The sequence below is a fragment of the Onychostoma macrolepis genome, chromosome 03 (genome assembly GCF_012432095.1).
Source record: "Onychostoma macrolepis isolate SWU-2019 chromosome 03, ASM1243209v1, whole genome shotgun sequence".
Taxonomy (NCBI): Eukaryota; Metazoa; Chordata; class Actinopteri; order Cypriniformes; family Cyprinidae; genus Onychostoma; species Onychostoma macrolepis.
This window is the reverse complement of record NC_081157.1, coordinates 41,100,799-41,121,910: the sequence shown is the minus strand read 5'-3', so window position 1 is coordinate 41,121,910 and position 21,112 is coordinate 41,100,799.

Here is a 21,112-nt window from a genome sequence, read left to right as displayed (position 1 = left end):
CGAATGATTATATTTTTTGACAAATTTCATTGTTGGGTGAACTATCCCTTTGAACAATGCAGTTACAATGACAGTTCACTGGGGAAAAACATTACACTGTGTAAACGTTACAATACACAGCTTCAAAATACTAGTGTGATAAAATCACTTATCTGTGCAACATTGTGGTCCAATGTCAACTCATACCAGAACCATACACTACCAATCAAAAGTCTGGATTATTAATCAATTAATATTTTTATTCAGCAAAGAGGCATTACATTTCTATTTCAAATAAATGCTGTTCTTTTAAACTTTCTAAAAGGATCCTGAAAGAAAGTGTCACAGTTTTGACATATATCTTAAGTACAACTGTTTCTTGAACGTAAGAAGTAATAATATTTCACAATATTCATGTTTTTACTGTTCTTTAAAGGAGAAATATCATGAAAATCTGACTTTTTACGTGTTTAAGTGGTCCCTGGTGCATCTACCAACCCCCAAAAAACGCGAAAAAGGACAACCCAGTAACTTTTTTTTGGTAAGCCTTTCTCTGCAAGGTTGTGAAAAAAATTGTGCCACTCATATTTCGCTCCTCCTGTGACATAGAAAGGGGATGTTATGCCCCTTAATCTGCACGTTTCCACCCACGGCGCCACCATTGTGTTTTCGCAAACGACAACGGTGTACCAATTCTAACACCATGGCAAAAGTTCGAGCAAATCATGCTAACTGTTCTGTCTTTGGCTGCACTGAAGAGCACAGAACACTGTTTAGAGTCCCAGCCTCAGAGGACACAAGAGAGCAGTGGATTTATTAATTTATTTACTGTATATAACGCTGCTGCCACACAGATCTAATATACACGTGTGATTTCTTTCCCAGCTGTTTACCTTCACAGACATAAACTTGAGTGTTTATAAACATAAACTTCAACATAAACTTGAGTGTATTTGACAGTTAAAACGCAATAAGACATGAAAGAGACCTTAGTTTAGTGCTCACATGCCATGTGACAGCTGCTTTCTGTGCGTGTGCTTCAGATGTGTGTGCTCAGAAAACCGTATACAAATTTAAACTGATATGGCTTTAAAATGCCTGATTTCAGCCCAATTGACATTATAATCAAAACCAAATGTATTTTTAGCAGAGTATCTGAGGTATGAGCTGTAAAGGCACGGCCCTATTCTGGAAAATGGAGCAGCAGAGAAGAAAACAGCATTTTTCTGCTTCCAAGATAGGCATTTTCAAAACAATATACGTACAGTCTGGGGTATTTGGAGCTGAAACGTCACCAGTGTTGGGCAGTAACTAGTTATTAGTAATTTAGTTACTGTAATAATATTACTTTTTGCAGTAACTAGTAGTGTAACTAATTACTAATAAGATTTCAGTAATAATATTACAGTTACTTTCCATAAAACAGCTTAGTTACTTAGTTACTTTTGATGCCTCAACCCCGCTGATTTAAAATCTAACAATCAAATAATTCCTAGATTTATTTTCATGACTCGCTCATGCATGTGATGTCCCCAGTGCAGCAGGCAAGCTTGGAATATGGAAAAGCTTACATTCAGCAGATAGAAATATTGCATTATATTGATTTTGTCAGGACAAAAGATCTGTTGTGTAAGTTGTGGCTTTACTTTACTCTGGCATTACATCCCTCTGATCAGCATGTGGTACATTATATTAATACAATTAAAATATATATTTGGAAAATTAAACAGTTTCTTACAAACTCATGTGATTTGATAAAATACATAACGAAATTTAATCGCATGGGTAACGGAAAAATTACTTCAAGCTACACATGACTATTAATGAGATGAATACACTTCTACACTTCTACTTGAACGCCACTATCAATCACTATTGAGTGTTTTTAACAACTTCTGACTGCGATTTTGGTCAAATGATGAGGCAGAAATATGTTGTTTTATCTGGAAGATACACAGTTACAACTTCTGTGGGGCGTGAAGAAAAAGTAATGTAACTAGTAGTGTAACTAATTACCGTTACCAGAAAGTAATAAGTAAAGTAACAATATTACTTTTGAAAGGAGTAACTAGTATTGAGTAATATATTACATTCTTTGAGTAACTAGCCCAACACTGACCGTCACAGACACATTCTGGGGACACCTGAGACTTATATTACATTTTGTAAAAAGGGGCATAATAGGTCACCTTTAATAAAAAAGAAAGAAAGAAATAGTCCTTCAAAAAGAATTAACATGACTTCATAAAAAAGTGCTTTATGCTTTACCAAATATATGAATTGACATTGCTTTTAAACTCTCTATGCCTTGCCCTATAGATTTCCATTGTAAGTGTGATTCCACAGAATTTATCAAAAATAAACAATTCCTCCTAGTGGGATTTAAAGTGTGTGGAAACAATTATGATTTGTTTCAATGTATTTTACTCTAATTTATATTGTAGAGGCCAGGAGAATATTGTGCTTTATATGTCTTCCAATTTGGAATAAAACCATAATCCAACCTCAAAGAGAAGCAACTCAAGAAATCCGGCTTTGTGCAGAATTACAATGTTCTGGATACAACAAACAGTGGTTATTTCTGTATGCAAATTCTCTTGGAGCCAGTTAGATGCACAAAAAAACCACTAGGGCTTCATATCAGAAATATGCAGTCATTGCCAAGGCAACTGTGTACAGCCCTTTGTGACATCACAACATAGTCTAGCATGAGGGGATGCTGTTGCCGTGGTTTCTGGAAGGTCTATGAAGAAGTCCATCTATTTGAACAAACAGAGAAATACATTCGAACACACACACAAACTGAGGTCATGCATCCAAACCCCGAATGACGGATGTGTCAGAATTAGTCATGCTTGATTAATTTTACATGTTCCGTGTTATTGAACAATGGACACAATCACGTTCACTTACCACCTTATGCCTCAGAGACACACACACACACACACACACACACACACAGAGAAACATGTGGCATGATGAGCTCCTGACAGCAGCAGGTAGCTGAGGCTGCCAGCAACAGTCATGACCAGCCGAGCCCTACAGCTCAGGCTGAGTATAAGAGGATTAGTCAACGTGTGTGTGTGTGTGTGTCTGACAGTTAGTCATCATGTGCTCTTTGAATATTCAAAGACACATTCTTCCTTTCAAAGTCCTAACACTGTTTTGACTCTGGAATGCGAAATTGCCCATTTGCTGAGCAAAACAAAAATGATAAAGCATGTAAATGCATACAGTCTTAAAATGATTCACAAGCCAAAGAAGATGATCAAGTGTGTCTCTGGAGTGTGTTTATGAGTGTATCCATTAGGTTTTGGCAGTATTATGGGAACCAAATGTCCCTATGAGCATAGTTAAACCTTAAATCAGGAACCAGTTGGGCACACAATGGTCCCTGTGAGAAAAATCATTTCATAAACATATTAAACAATTGTTAATGACAATATAAAAATGCTGATTGATTTGCATCAGGTTTAGAGAATGCAAAATAGAATTAGTTTAGTATATAACAGTGGAAGTCAGTGTAAAGACCCTACTATGATAAGAAATCAAACGTGTGAGTGTGTGTGTGGCTGGCAGATCTTGTTGAATGGCAAAATGCCCTTTTGTCTGCGGGTAACCAAATGAACAGACAACAGGAGTGAATTAGCATTCGCATTAGTATTCCAGACTTAAATTCACTATTTTAACTGAGAGTTCACAGGTGCGACGAAAGGCAAAACAAACACAGAACTAAATATAAAATCCTGTGTGACAAGGTGATGTTTCTGTTCAGTCGCTGTGCTCTGATTGTTTATGAGCGATTGTTTTGCCACCACATGATTTAAGTTATGCTAAATCCAACCATTCTTATAAAGCAGTAGTTACAAAAAAGTGGTCCGCAAGTTGTTTTACTGACAATAATACATTAATAAAATTAGAATTGAAAAAAAGCAGCCATAACTTCATACAAATCGAATTCCGGAAATGTTGGGGTGTTTTTTAAATTTGAATAAAATGAAAACTAAAAGACTTTCAAATCACATGAGCCAATATTTTATTCACAATAGAACATAGAGAACATAACAAATGTTTAAACTGAGAAATTTTACACTTTTATCCACTAAATGAGCTCATTTCAAATTTGATGCCTGCTACAGGTCTCAAAAAAGTTGGTATGGGGGCAACAAAGGGCTGAAAAAGCAAGACATTTTCAAAAGATTCAGCTGGGAGAACATCTAGCAACTAAATAAGTTAATTGACATCAGGTCTGTAACATGATTAGCTATAAAAGGAATGTCTTAGAGAGGCAGAGGCAGAGTAAAGATGGGCAGAGGCTCTCCAATCTGTGAAAGAGTTCATAAAAAGATTGTGGAATACTTTAAAAACAACGTTCCTCAACGTCAAATTGCAAAGACTTTGCAAATCTCTCTACAGTGCATAACATCATCAAAAGTTTCAGAGAAACTGGAGAAATCTCACGTAAGGGACAAGGCCGAAGACCTATGTTGGATGCCCGTGGTCTTCGGGCCCTCAGACGACACTGCATCATTCATCGGCATGATTCTGTCATTGACATTAATAAATGGGCCCAGGAATACTTCCAGAAACCACTGTCGGTAAACACAGTCCGCCGTGCCATCTGCAGATGCCAACTAAAGCTCTATCGTGCAAGAAGGAAGCCATATCTGAACATGGTCCAGAAGCGCCGTCGTGCCAGTATCTCTGATGGTATGGGGGTGCATAAGTGCATACGGTATGGGCAGCTTGCATGTTTTGGAAGGCACTATGAATGCTGAAAGGTATATAAAGGTTTTAGAGCAACATATGCTCCCCTCCAGACAACGTGTATTTCAGCAGGACAATGCAAAAGCACATACTGCAGCTATTACAACAGCATGGCTTCATAGTAGAAGAGTCCGGGTGCTGAATTGGCCTGCCTGCAGTCCAGATCTTTCACCTATAGACAACATTTGGAGCATCTTTAATTGAAAAATATGTCAAAGATGACTACAAACTCTTCAGAAGCTGGAAACCTATATCAGGCAAGAATGGGACCAAATTCCAACACCAAAACTCCAGAAACTCATAACCTCAATGCCCAGATGTCAAGCCACGGGTCTCTAATCGCAGTAGCAGCGATCTTGAAAGAATCAATGTGAAACGAATCTGTTGCATGAATGATTCAATGACTTGCTTGCTTACAAAGGTCACTTGTTTGGTTCCTGAAGGATTCAGTGTGTTTGAATGAATCAAATGACAGGATAAATGAATAAATGATTCACTCATATAGATATCACTTGTCGCCACCTATTGTCCTAACATGTAACCGATATAAAAAATAAAATAACTTATTGTGTTCTTATTCATATCATAACTTCAAATAACAATGTACATTCAACTTCGAACAGTCTTGTCAGCTTATTAGCAGTCTAGTTCATTTCAGTGAAATAAAAACAAAACAACAGACTCAGACCCATGGACTGGTGACTGTGGATTTTGATTTACTACTTAAAGTTGCAGTCACATTTATCACTGTTCAGTGAATTTTTGTGGGTGAAATCTAGTCAGTTCTATAGAAATCCATACAATCATTAATTTTGTGTTGACCAAAAGAAAACTGCTTGTTTTGAAAGTGACTTCGGTTAAAGATGTGCTTCACAGGGTAGAGTGGGGGAAAACGCCCCCCTTAAGGACTGAGTAATTTTTTTCTGTGAAACAAAAGCTAAATGTGTTCAAAAAAAATTGTACCAAGGGGGCGTTTTTACCCCACCTAAGGGGCAAAACGCACCCACGGGTGGGGTAAAACGCCCCCCAGTCTGACAAAGCAATTTGCTTTAAACATTTACAGCAAAAATCAGAGTACAGGCAGTTTTAGCTTAAAATTAAAAAGAATATAATCAATAATTATGAATTACAAAATTATAATAGCCTATTTGAAACATTTTGTTGGCTGATGCTAACTAGCTAGCAAACTAGCTACCTGATGCCAACTTGAGGTAATTTTTAAATATAAAATCCAAATATTTTTATTCAACCAACTAGTTAGAATACATTTGGTGGAAAAACAAAGGATTTGATGTTCAGAACAGAATAAACAGTAATTGCCCGCTGGGGGCGGTTTACCCCACACACTGTGTTTGAGAAAAAAATTATGTCATTCTGAAAATATAATTAATTTTTCTTTAAATGACACGTGCTCCCTATCTACAAGCCCTACTGTTCTCATATCATATGTAACTGTGATGTTCTACAAAATAACAAGCTTTAAAACACTTTTTTCTTACTGCTGAAAATTTGATAATTTACTATGAAATCCGTTTTCTCTCCGGTACAGCACCAGTGTAAGCTTTATGGTGAAAACTTCTACATCACTCTTTTCAACGTAGTCCATATTTATAATAAAAATTATCTTGATTTTATCTTGTGGTTATTCTGGGAAAAACAGTAGGGGGGCGTTTTCCCCCACTCAACCCTTCACTGCTACATCGTTGAAAATAGCCCCAAAAAAATTGCCAAAATTTAACTAAAATGTGATGCACCTTAAGTAAGTTTCCTGAACATTGAAGTTTAAGGTAATGTGTACTGAGGGAAAAAAAATATCAACCAGCCTAAAGTGGTTTACTAGTCTTGGTTTAGCAGTCTGGTCAGACTGGTATTTAACTGGCAGCCAGCCAGTCAGGCTTGGAGACCAGCTGACTACTAGCTAAACACCAGCTTGTGCCCAACACCCACTATAAAACCAACAAAACAGACAATCTAACCACTGTAAGCCGGTCTAGGCTGTTCTTTTCGGCAGAGTTTGTGTGTGTTCACTCGTGACAGATTTTGTGACTGATTTTGTCAGTGCAGTCTGTTTGTGTTTTGGTTGATTGACACATAAACACAGAGCTTGTGGAACACTCGCCGGTCAGACTGAGCTTCATTGACACTAAGTGAGTCTCTAAGCGCACTTTTTCTCTCTGCATGTGTCCACAAATACACGCAAACACACTTACAGTGTAAATAAATACTGATGAAACACTTGCTTTGGTGTTGCTAGGAAACTTTCTGTCTGTATTACTGTGTGTGTGTGTGTGTGTGTATGTGTGTGTGTGTGCATGCCTTGACATTGGAGTTCAGAAGCTGAATGATGGCTAAGAATGTTGATGTGTTTTCCAGACGCGTTTTGCTGCTTCTGCTTTTTAAGTATGCAAAGAAGGTTTATTGGTGTCGCCCAGGCAAGAGGCCAAACCTGCTGTAGAAAGAGACAAAACAAAAGGAGAAAAAGGGACACGAGAGAGAGAGAGAGAGAGAGAGAGAGATGAAAATGAAGTCTTTGAAGAGTGACATGCACACTTGACATGCACAAACACTATCAACATGCACAAACATTCACAAGCAAATATTTAGACGTCCTCTCCCTCTTAGCCGTGGCACTGATTGGTTCACACAGATGCTCTCGCTGTCTCTATCTCTGTGGCACGAGCGGGCGGTTAAAGGTGAAGGCTCGGTGAGATTCTTTCTAGTCTGTCACCAATCTGTCTGACTCCTGAGACCGGTCAGAAATGAGTCAGGGGTTAAAATGCTCTGTTTGAGTTTGTCTGATGTAACAGAGAGAGGTTTATAATACCTGGGGAAAACGATCAATTAGCATTACCGTTCATCTCAACAGCAGCTGCTCAACTTGCACAAATATGCCATCTTTGCCATCTGAGTTTAGTTCTAGATTTTTTTTTTAGCCAATCAGCTGACCCATAAATGCCATGTGACTAATTACTCAGGAGATATTGTCACAAAAATGCTGATTGGTGAATAATACTTTGAAAAATGAAAAATTTACAATAGAACGATGGTTTTTGCCGATCTCCCATCTTTTGGCTGTGTCCGAAATCGCATACTCTATTGAGTAGGTACTTTTTTGAATAAGTAATTACTTCACGACAACAACAAAAAAGAGTACATTACAAATGTGTAGTATATATGTAATCTGGATGTACTCTATTGCCATGTTGTCATTGTCACATGACCTATCAGACCTATCATTCATAAATCTTCTCCCGTTGCCTCGTGGGATAGTAAAGTGTCCATCGTATGCACACTTCAGAATCACACCGGAAGTAGTACGTCAATCTGTCTACTCTTTTATACTGTGAATTCAGACATACTTCTTTTGTCACATACTGCTGTGATTTCGAATGCAGCCCTTGTCCCTTTAAAGTTGTGTTGAAAAGGAATTAGCAACAGATCTTTTCTTCCATATCTGAGTGAAATGGATTATTGAAAAAAAAAAAAAAAAAAAGTATGGTGGGGACCATCTTCCATTGGTTGATGAGATGGAGGCAGATTTTGCCGTCAAAGTGGCAGAGTTTAGGTCAGGGGTGTCAAACTCAGTTCCTGGAGGGCCACAGCCCTTTAGCTCCAAATGAACCTGATCCAGCTAATCAGGTCCTTCAGGCTTATTTGAAAACTAGATGGTTTGTGTGTTGGAGCAGGGTTGGAACTAAACTCTGCAGGGCTGCGGCCCTCCAGGAACTGAGTTTGACACCCCTGGTTTAGGTGGACTTGAATTATAGGAGAAGTTTGTCATTTTACTGGAAGACTGAGCTTACAATTTGATTAAAGATGACGAGGACAAAATTAAATTAATAAATGAAGCATATGCATGGATGAATCATTCACAATAACATAAATAAGATGCATTTATAAAATTGATAAATTGGGGAAACTGACAAATAAACATTGGCTCAACAAATTGCTTCCCAAAAATTACCCCAAAACAAAAAAAATACATAGTGCTAATTTTAGCTGAAGGTCAGAAGTTAAAGTTAAAGATATATATTCACCGAACACATTAATTTGTGTTCAGCCAATTTATCAAGCAGAAGTGAAAAATCTGTTTTGGCCCAACAAGCCTTGCAGCAAAAAACGAGTGTGCGCATGCGCATGAGAGAATCGTAGTGGATTAAAATTCCTGTGTGCGGGAGAGCGACGAAACGAAACATAAGCGCTTTTCCACTATCGGGCCGAACGGGTTCTCTTTGCTTAACCGTTCCGTTCCGTGCCAGTCAGCACGGATACGGTTTCGTTTTCCACTGCGGGGCTGATAACGGATCTCTTTGGAATGCAATTCAAATGCGTCAGTCGTTGCCGTGGTAACACAAGTGTTTACATATGATTTGAGGTGTAAATAACCACCGCGTTATGGAGGATGATCATTCTTTAGATTTTATTACTAATTTGTGTTTACATTGCTCAAAATAGCGGCTTAGCAAGCTACGGAGAAAATAGCAGCCAGGCAACAGACAAGTGACAGATCCTGAGTGGCGACGGCACGCACACGCACTCTACCAGCACGGTTCAGCACGGTTGTCTAACCGGGCCGAGAACGGTTTGTAATCGTGCCGCGCCGTAACCAGGCTCACGTGGAAAAACAACTGGAGCCGTACCTGACCGTTCTTAGAACCGTTCTTTGATAGTGGAAAAGTGGATATAATTTCCAGACGGATTTTCATCTATAAAGTTACGGTGAGTACTGAACTGTATTTATTAAGTCCTCTTTAGGTTAAATAGAGTGCATCTCAGTAATTTCGACAAAAAAAAAAAAAAAACGTAAAACATGGGCATTACATTACCGCCTCAGACAAGTATGTTAACGTTATTCGCTAAACGAATTTCCAGGTTTATACTTGAGGACGCCATTGTATTTTTTGCAGATTAAGTGTGAATACTGGTATTTATTTCGCAGAATAACGTAACGGTGAATTCACATCTTTAAGTTAATGGTGTCCTGTTGTTTATAACTCAATTTAGCCCATGCTGATCCCTCGGTTACTTAAAGTTACTATTTATTTAACTAAATTATTTTATGTCACTTTATAATAATTATATTAAATGTATGAGACACAATGAATACGTTTCTGCTATAAATATAAATATATTTTTCCCCTCAGTGAACCCACCATTGCTAGGCCTGCATGAACCTGCGAGACACCATTTAGTGAAGAACACTAACGTACGACTTGAACAGTGAGTATTAACGAGTTCTTATTGAATATATGTTTATTCGATATTAGTGTCAAATACTATTAGCTTGTAAATGTAATTTGTGTGGAGTTGCTTTGAGAGTCGCCATGAGACATGGCTCGGCCTCGGTGTATTCAGGCTGTGTAATTTTCTGAAGTTTGTCTGCCATTTTGTGTAAATGTTTGGGAGCACCTGTGGTGTTTCTCAATAGCAGAGTTAACATTAAACATGATTAACGTTACCTCAGTTATCTTGTAGCCCAATACATAGATACATACACACACACACACACACACACAAATGTTTGTTTTAGTGGTTTACGGGGACTCTCCATAGGCATAATGGTTTTTATACTGTACAAACTATATGTGCTATTGCCCTACACCAACCCTACACCTAAACCTACCCCTTACAGGAAACTTTCTGCATTTTTAGATTAAAAAAAAAACACCATTTAATATGTTTTTTAAGCCTTTTGATTTACGGGGACATAGGCAGTGTCCTCATAAACCACCTTCAAATTGTAATACCTCTGTCATACCCATGTCATTATACAAATTTTGTCCCCATAAACCACAAAAACCAGTACACATATACACTGAACAAAATTATAAACGCAACACTTTTGTTTTTGCCCCCATTTTTCATGAGCTGAACTAGACTTTTTCTATGTACACAAAAGGCCTATTTCTCTCAAATATTGTTCACAAATCTGTCTAAATCTGTGTTAGTGAGCACTTCTCCTTTGCCGAGATACTCCATCCACCTCACAGGTGTGGCATATCAAGATGCTGATTAGACAGCATGATTATTGCACAGGTGTGCCTTAGGCTGGCCACAATAAAAGGCCACTCTAAATTGTGCAGTTTTATCACACAGCACAATGCCACAGATATTGCAAGTTTTGAGGGAGCGTGCAATTGGCGTGCTGATTGCAGGAATGTCCACCAGAGCTGTTGCCTGTGAATTGAATGTTCATTTCTCTACCATAAGCCGTCTCCAAAGGCGTTTCAGAGAATTTGTCAGTACATCCAACCAGCCTCACAACCGCAGACCACATGTAACCACACCAGCCCAGGACCTCCACATCCAGCATCTTCACCTCCAAGATCGTCTGAGACCAGCCACCCGGACAGCTGCTGCAACAATCGGTTTGTATAACCAAATAATTTCTGCACAAACTGTCAGAAACCGTCTCAGGAAGCTCATCTGCATGCTCGTCGTCCTCGTCGGGGTCTCGACCTGACTGCAGTTCGTGGTCGAAACCGACTTGAGTGGGCAAATGCTCACATTCGATGGCGTCTGGCACTTTGGAGAGGTGTTCTCTTCATGGATGAATCCTGGTTTTCACTGTTCAGGGTAGATGGCAGACAGCGTGTATGGCGTTGTGTGGGTGAGCGGCTTGCTGATGTCAACGTTGTGGATCGAGTGGCCCATGGTGGCAGCGGGGTTATGGTACGGGCAGGCGTATGTTATGGACAACGAACACAGGTGCATTTTATTGATGGCATTTTGAATGCACAGAGTTACCGTAACGAGATCCTGAGGCCCATTGTTGTGCCATTCATCCACAACCATCACCTCATGTTGCAGCATGTTAATGCACGGCCCTAAGGATCTGTACACAATTCCTGGAAGCTGAAAACATCCCAGTTCTTGCATGGCCAGCATATTCACCGGACATGTCACCCATTGAGCATGTTTGGGATGCTCTGGATCGGCGTATACGACAGCGTGTTCCAGTTCCTGCCAATATCCAGCAACTTCACACAGCCATTGAAGAGGAGTGGACCAGCATTCCACAGGCCACAATCAACAACCTGATCAACTCTATGCGAAGGAGATGTGTTGCACTGCGTGAGGCAAATGGTGGTCACACCAGATACTGACTGGTTTTCGGTACCTCTTACAAGATTTTTTTGGTAGTGTAAGATGCAGTTTTACAAGCTCAAAGTACCGCTTCTGAGAATGGTTCAATTCAAGCGAAACTACACTAAAGAATGGATGAAGTTACCTCCCCAGTTAACTTACATTTTTATGCTGTTTTGACACTTAAAAATGCATAAGTGTATTTGATGTTTAATATTTAAACTGTTAAGATGCCGTTTCATGAGCTCAAATATGAGCCCTGTGTGTTTTTGCACCTTACATTTATAAATGTTTACATGTTTAATATTTGAATTAGATAAAACTTTGTGTGTTGGATGCAGTTTCAAGAGCTCAGTTTTCTTGTTTTTTTGTTTGTTTTTTGCATCTCTGTAAACATTTGTAAAAACATGTTTAATATGTGAAGTAAGATGTGGTTTCATGAGCGTAAAGTGAGAATGTTAGTAAATATGTGTAAATTGTGAGAATGGAAGAATTTGTGAAATTACTCTAAACTGGGTCAGGGTTCCCACGGGTCCTTGAAAGTTTGTGAATCTGATGAAAAATTTTCAAGGCCCTGGAAAGTTTTTGAAAATAAACGAACATGGATACAGGTCCTTGAAAATTCCATATTATTCCCTCCGGTCCGCTAATGTGTTATTTCGCCAACACTTTGTGCATACTAGCTTGCTTGATTTACGTTGCACATTTATGCGTTACGTTAAGTGGTTTCCACGTGAGGCACTTTGTGTTGTTCGTTGCCATGACGTTCACACGCACACAAAACTACTAAGATGGTACCTCAACGTTTCACAGACACACCGTGAAACATTGCAAAAATAGGCTGAAACCGCTGAAACGTGATGACTGGAAAATGCAAGTTTCAAGATATTTGGCTTATATTCAATTTTATGCAAAACAGAAATACGACAAATATCAGATTTCTGTCATATGGCCAAAAATAAATGCAAAAAAAAGTTGTGTTTGACACATGAAAACTGTAACAATGTATCTTACAAGGTGACACGATGTAACCTTTGCTCTCACTTGAAATGTGTCCCCACATTAAGTCCTTGAATTTGAGGGTATTGGATCTGGAAAGTCCTTGAAAGGTCCTTGAATTTGAAGTTAACCAAGGTGTGGGAACCCTGCTGAGTGAAATAACCACCCCATTATGTAAATTTGGTGTGTGTGTTTTTTTTTTTTTTTTTTAATGTGAATGTACATGCGTTTAAACAGTTAAGATGCAGTTTCATGAGCTCAGGTGACATTGCACTAAATGCTGGTTGAAGTAATCCCAGATAAATTACATTTTATGGTGTTCTTGCACATGTTTGTAAGTGTTTTAATTTATAAGATGCAATTCTTAATCTTTGTTTATCTTGTAAGAATTAATGTATGATTTTATGTATGAGTATATTGTGTTAAATGTTAATATATTTGTCATTTTAAGGTATTTTTCACAATATTGTGTTGTAGATTTAATTAAAAGTATTAAAATGTGGCAGTGTTTAGTATCATTTAATGCATTTTTTTTTCATTTGGGACAATGGGGAATAAGCAATTCAGTAAAGTTGCTTTAGCTATATAAATTGGCCAATGGACATTTTTAAATTAGGCAAAACCAAAAAAGTATACTCGTACTATTTAAAATATTCAATTGGGCCAATAACATGCTTTGGTAGATTTAATGTTTTTCCAATTGGCTCAACACATTATTTCTCATTGAGCCAATGTCAACTGACTGTTGCCACAAGTGAAAAAAATCAATTTGCCGAATTTCAATGTTTAAAAATTGGGCCAATGGAAAATTTTAAATGTTACTAGTCACTAGAAAATTTTGAGTTGGGCAAATTTTGAATTTTTTACAGTGTGCATGATGACTTTAAGTCACTTAACTCTGTGGTCATCTTTGCAACATCTCCCTTCAGATATTCAGATATTTTTACATCTTCAATCTGAAGAACATCAAAAACTGCTTACCAATATTATGTTTTAATATGTAATTTTATATACCATATTAGCAATAAAACTGACAACAGTATAACATTTTTTGCTTCTTTAATTCAATTTAATTAATTAATGACTGATATAGGGTGGACTACATTTGAGACACCTTAAATAACTTGCATATACAAGAACCCCGAGCCGTGATTTTTGCTCCACACATGTGTATTAGTGTTCTCTTTGATCGTGTGAAATTTGAAATGTGTGCGTCTTTCCACTCCACAGATATCGGCAAAAGTTTTTTTTCCAAGGTGAGATTTTCATTTCACCACGTCCCTTCCACAATGAATAGCTTATTATTCTTTTATGATTGTTAAACTTAATATCATTGCAAACGTTACTCTGTGCTCTAAAAATAGACATTTTATGACATTGTACCATGCAAGGTCTTTTCATAATCTAGAGAAACGTGCGAGCATGTCAGTGAAGTTCGGTTGAGACACAGTGTATCAGCTCTACCCGGATTGGTGTCCTATTGCTTCACATGCTGTTTAGTTGTACAGTGTTATGATAATATGATAAAAGTCACATTTACACATATGCTACGCAAATTCTGTTTAAAAAAATGATATTTGTGATATTTCAACTGTCTAATATTAATGGACATATTTTCTAACATGAATGTTAAAAGGAAATATACAAGGTGGTAAAGTGGGTACAGTTGAGACACCCTTTATAGGTTGCTATGTACTGTATACAGTAACAGTTCAATCATAGAAAATAAAATGCATACAGAGGCCGTGTGTGTTTGTGTACTGGTATTACCTGCATTATGGGAACCAAATGTCCCCACAAGTATAGCAATACCAGTAAATTCACTTTATGGGAATATTTTTAGGTCCCCATGATGAAACAAGAAAATGTAAAATTGCAGAAAGATTCGAGTGATGCGTAGGATTATAGAATATACGGGTATGTATATTGTTATTTTTACTGTTATGTTTACATTTGTACTGTTTGCCATATATTTTTGTAGTGTTAAATATTTGTTCCTGTTTTGTTTAACTGAATCTGAATTAAATAAAGCAAATAAATAAATGTATTTTTAAACTGTAATTATTTAAAACTGTAATTTTGTCATTTATTACATTTTCTATAAATGGTTAGCCAGCTTTAGAGCATTAAGAATGGGTGTCTCAACTGTACCATGTACACCATATGGGTACAGTTGAGACAAAAATGCACCTCATGTTTATGGGCTAATTGTGGAAAATATGAACTACTTATGGCTATTATCAATTTATATTTTAGTACACAAGCAAAATAAATATCATGTGAAAAATTACTTCATTTCAGCTTCTAGTTTTTGTGTAGTGATGAAAAAAGCAGAAAGTGTCTCTACTGTACTCAGTCTACTCTATATATTCAAGTTTGTCCAGTGTAGGAAAAAAGAAAATCCCACAAAAAACAGACTAAGACTTTTAGTCTTAAAAAGCCTATTTTAATTGGAAGGCTTCCTTTCATTTGTCTGAGTGGTCTCTCTTTTCCTCCTCATATTGTCTCTGCTAATTGTACACACACACACACACACATCACAAAAATGACTGTGCACATTGTTGACTGAATAATTATTGGAGGCTGATGCTAATGTTAGTACTAATTAACATTTTGCATTTAATTGCTGCTATCGTTTGCTTTTGCTGACATGTTAGGAATAGTTCATGCAGAAGTGAAAATTCTATCATCATTTACTCATTTTGTTCCAAACCCGTTTGACTTAATGGAACACAAGAGAAGAATGTTGAGGCTGTTCTTTTTAAGAACAATGCGAATGAAAGGTGAAAGGTGAAAGTGAACAATTCAAGCTCCAAAAATGTATGCTAATCTAATTTTGGAACAAAAAACAAAATTTTCAATTTTGGGTTAGATGTTAATGTAAGCGTTTCTGTATAGCTCATCTTGTATTAATATAGTGCAAACAGCACCACGGCAAGTCATTTTTTGCCCAAGACTGAGACAGGTTGAATGTAATTGGGCAGAATGCCCCGCCCATCGTGGCTTTCAGTCAATCAGATTCCCTCTGCTAGGTGATTGACGCAGCAGGCGTGCAGACTCGGTCCCATATCGGCTGACACCTGCTGCTTTACAATATGTCATCCTGTTCCTCTGAGAGCACAAGAAAAACAACACTCATTCACACTTCAGACCTTCCTCTCATTTTATGTTCACTCTACGCTGTTTTCTCACCTCCCGCCTCTCTCTCTCTCTGCATTCGCACACACACATTTGCCTGTAAATCTCATAGTGGCAAAACACCAGGGAAATTAAAGCAAATCAGTCAGCCTTCACACCTATGCTTGAACGCAGCCTAAATCATCACCCATATCACCGTCTTTCTAAACACGCGCACAGTCTCCTTCAAACCTGCACACGCAATCAGATTTGCCCTGCGCAAGCCTCTAATTCAATCAGTCTGCCTCATTTCTGTTTGCCTTCGATTACACCCCTGAGACAAACAGAAGGAGACACATACAGTGTGCAGTATTGTGCAGCAAGGCTTTAGGGCTGAGTTGACAACCACAACTGCAGTCAGTGGGCAGCAGCTGCTATAATACAAATGTACAGTTATCTGCTTTGGGACAAGAAAAAATTTATATCACTCTACGAAAAGCTGAACAGCTCTTTTTCTTTTCTTTTTTTCCCTCAGTCTTTGCTGATACACAGGAGAAGATGTGCTCAGTGAAATGCAGTGGTCTGATAAGGCAGCTTATGTTGACAGAGCATCTAATCTAACTTTACTCTTTACTCATGCACTTTCACTTCTTATAGATTCCAACTATATCAGACATGCAAGGCAACAAAAGGTATATATAAAATTATAAATAAATGATTAGTATAATATTTTTACATTTTGTATTATATTTATATAAATATGGCAAATTTCTATATGCAATATGAATTATGTTATATTATATTAGACACAAAGCCATATATATATATATATATATATTAGTGCTGTCAAATTATTAATTGTGATTAATCGCATCCAAAATAAAAGTTTTTGTTTACATAATATATGTATGTGTACCATGTTTATTTATTATGTATATATAAATACACACAGAGTATATATTTTTAAAATATTTACATATATATATATATATATACATTTAAATATTTTATATATACTGATTTATTCATTAATGTGTAATGTTATATTTTTAAACAAATTATGAGCTCTAAAATATTTTCAGAATTTTTACAACTCTTGCTTTAGACCATTTACAAATGTTAAATCTTAAAATAAAATTTTAATGCTACCATTGCATCTTTCTGAAAAAAATAAAAAATGCAGCAATTGAATATAGTTTATTTATAGATTTATAGATACAAAATTCAAAAATAATTTGCTTATAATTTCTGCACAGGAGAGACTTCTTGTTTCCAAACAAAAGGAAAAATATTGGTATTCGCATCGGCTATCGGCCAAAATGAGTTGAAAAATATTGGCATATCGGATATCGGCAAAATCCAATATCGTGCATCTACAATATTTATCTTACTATATTTTATATTATATATAAATATATTTAATATATAAACATAACATTTTTCTTAAATATATACATGCATGTGTTTGTATTCATATATACATAATAAACATACACTGTACACACATATATATTATGTAAACAAAAACTTATTTTGGATGCGATTAATCGTTTGACAGCAATATTATTAGGGCTGTCAGTTTAACGCGTTAACCTGATTAATTAGTTATGAAAAAAATAATGCAATTAAAATATTTTAACACCGTTAACGCTGAAAAAAAAAGTCTTTTGAATTTACTTAATTTTAATGTGTACATCGGTCCCACATGATCAAAATGTGTTCAACTGACATAATTTTCCTCTTTTTCTCAATGACCTATTGCTTGCCAAACCAAATATTTAATTCACGTTAGACTACTTAAAATATTCATGTTGATTCAATGTATTATTTGTCATTACTGATTGTCATTACACAAATGTATTGTGTATGACGTGAAAATTGGCCCGATCGAGGCCCTAGAGGCGTAAAAAAGTCGGGGCTGTCAGGCCTGGGCTGAAATGCAGGGCTCTAGCGTTCCCCTCGGTAGAAATCAGCAGTTTCCCTTTCAGGCCCCCCATCGACCGGTCCTTAGAATCATCCTAACTCAACCCCCACCCCTTACGGCGCCCCTGCCAATGACTTTCATCGTATGAACAAAAAATACTGAGATGTTTCACAGATTATCTTCTTTTATGTTCCATAGTTTATGTTAGCCGTTGTAGCCTATGTGTAATACATTTTATGTTGAATCAATTAAAATATTTCTTTCTAAAGCTACAATTTGTAATGTCTACTTGATACTTTCTCATGTAAAACAAAAATAGCTTTAAATAATCTTTTTTGTTATTTTCACCAGTCAAATTTATTTTGCAATTAATTAGATTAATTAATCGACACATCATGTAATTAATTAGATTATATATTTTATATTTATATAGAAAACTTTTGCAGCTCTGCATGTCTACTATATTCTAAAAATATAATATAATAAAAAAAATTTGTTTGCTGGTAGATTTTTATGCATTTTTATACATTTAATATATTTATTTTAAAATGTAAATGCTTGTAAATGTAAATGTAACACTTTCTCTTTCTGTCACACACACACACGTATATATACAGTATATATTGCATACACTATTTTAAACAATTTTACATCATATCATGTTATATTTTTTTTTATAATACATAAATGGGGTGAATTGCAAAAACTATAGAGCAGAACACTGATCCCTTGGTTCCTTTAGTTTTTGCCCAAACGTCGAGATTTTGTTGACTTGAGCTAACATTGTTATGTCTAGTCAAGTCTGTTTGGTGCAACTAATAGTGCAGAATTTCCACGTGTCAACTTAAAAAAATTAAGGTAAAAAAAAAAGGGTGAACAACCATTATATTAGACCAGTTTGTTGAGAGAAAGAGACAAGAGCTGATCAAACGCCCTCTCTCTCTATCCCTCTCAACACAAGTCTCTATTTACACTCATAACCCCTCAGCTGGGCTGTTGTTCGCCACTTCACTTGATGAATTCTATTCACTTCTGTTCAACAGTTCTCTCTCCTCATCCTCTCTCTCCCTCTCGTTCACCATTCATTGTCCAGGTCTCTGTGGATGTGTGTTGGCGCATATGTATGTAATCATATCTATATAGACTGCTAATGAGCTTATTGGAGCACAGACAACACACAGCGTACTCTGGCACACACGCGCCTTAGGGGCCGCCACAGGGAAGGGTGAAATTAACATAATCTATCCTATTCACGCTCACATTCTCCTCTTTGTTTGCAGTAAATGAACTCTAACCCTTGACACCATGACTGTAAAACACCCACATACACACAGCCCTGCTTCACAAACAACAATCAGACATGAAACTTTCATTAAACTGACAGAAGAGCAGCAATTAGATGTGATAGCAGTGATAGACTAAATATTTGTCTAATTTGAATGCATCAGTCAAAAAACCTTGCCGGCTTTGCAGATTCACCAAATGGTCAAAGTTTAGCTGGTTAGCACTTGCTGTTAAATGTCATATAGGCTAATTGCTACACATTTTGGCAGCTCTTTTGAAGGTACAGGTTTAGGAATGACCCATAAAGCGAGCGCTCTCTTTCTGTCGGCAGGACTGTGACCTTGAGCAAAGCTGCACTGATATTATCACTGCACTCTGGGTATTGTATGATTCTCTGGATGAAAAACATCTTCCAAATGAAAGAGAATAAAGGAAGCTCAGCACTTTTTCTGGTAACCTACACAGTGCTGAAACAGGCACTTCTGTTTGATTGGTTTCGAGATTTGGGAATATAGCACAGATACACACACACACAGGGCTCGAATTGATGGGGGATGCAGGGGGGTGGCATCCCCCTGGTCGAAAAAAATTACAAAAAGCATCCCCTCTGTAAAACCACCATCCCCCCTTCACCATCCCCTCTATGGATTATTAATTTTGTGTATTACGTAAAACTTATCATGCACATGAATGTTAAAATGATCTACTTATGATCATTTACGAACTAAATAACGGCAATTGGCCAATCAGAGCTTGACAAGCTGCGCACAAGCAGAAGCAATTTCGTAATTTTTCGCGCAAAATGGTTCAAGCCCAACTTTTGAAGTTCTTTTAAAAGAAGACAACTGAAGCTATGATTTTTCCTTGATTAGAATTAAAAGACATTCTCCTGACATAATGTATGTGTGACAGTGGGACTGAGAGACAATAGGAGAGCTGATATTATCCAACATTGAGAGAGAGAAAAAAACACATCTTGAGAATCCAAAAGCATTCACTGCGCGATGAAGCCCATTAGAATACAGTTAGAATGCCCTTATAATTCCAGCAATGAAACAAAAAATACCCATGTATGAGTTTTTACGTGTTTATATTCATTGCACAAGCGATGTAGGCTACTTTTCTATATATCAGCACAACTGCGCGATGCCGCAAGCACAATGTGCTATTAGTTTTATACAAAAGTGCACAGCAACACGGTGTTTCATTCCGTGAATGAATCAGTTTTTGGTCGAATCGAGTGAGCCAGTGATTCAACGGTCTATTCAGATGGTCTCATTTGTTCCCATTCAGTCCGTTCACTCGGTACAACACATGACTATGGGATATCGCGCTCTTGCGCCATCTGCTGAAGACACCTCTAATCACGCCTGAAAGGCCAATGACGCATGATGACGTGGGCGGGGCTACCTGCCCGCAGCATATAAATGCGGTCGCATGCGTCCTTCCCTTTGTTCTTCAGCTCTTCACCGTGCAGCGAGAACACCGTCACGCCACGTTTTCACGAAAGAAAACCCACGGTGGTGGTTTTTGTGGAAACTGAGGTAGAGAAAAGAAACAGACACTGAAAGAAAAGTGTGTTGGCTCATGTTTAGCACCGCTAACGAGGGCTAATTTACTCTTTTTCAAGTAGGATGTCTAAGCACCAAAAAGATTCTCGGCCCTGTCCAATGGCATGTGGGTATTCACTGTCCAGTAAAGATACCCACGAGCACTGTCCTGTGTGTTTGGGGATTGTCCACGCTAGACTGGCTCTCTCAAACCCCGGAGCATGTGCGCATTGTCGACAACTCCGGCGTTCCACGCTCGAGCGCCGTGTAGCGTTTGTGGAGCGTGTGCTCGCTGGGGCAGCGGCCAGTCATGGCCCGCTTCTGTCCTCGGAGGCTGATCCAGAGGCGGCTCTAGTGGTTTTTGGGGAGACCGCAGGAGGCTGGGGTGATCGTGTGGAAGCCGAGG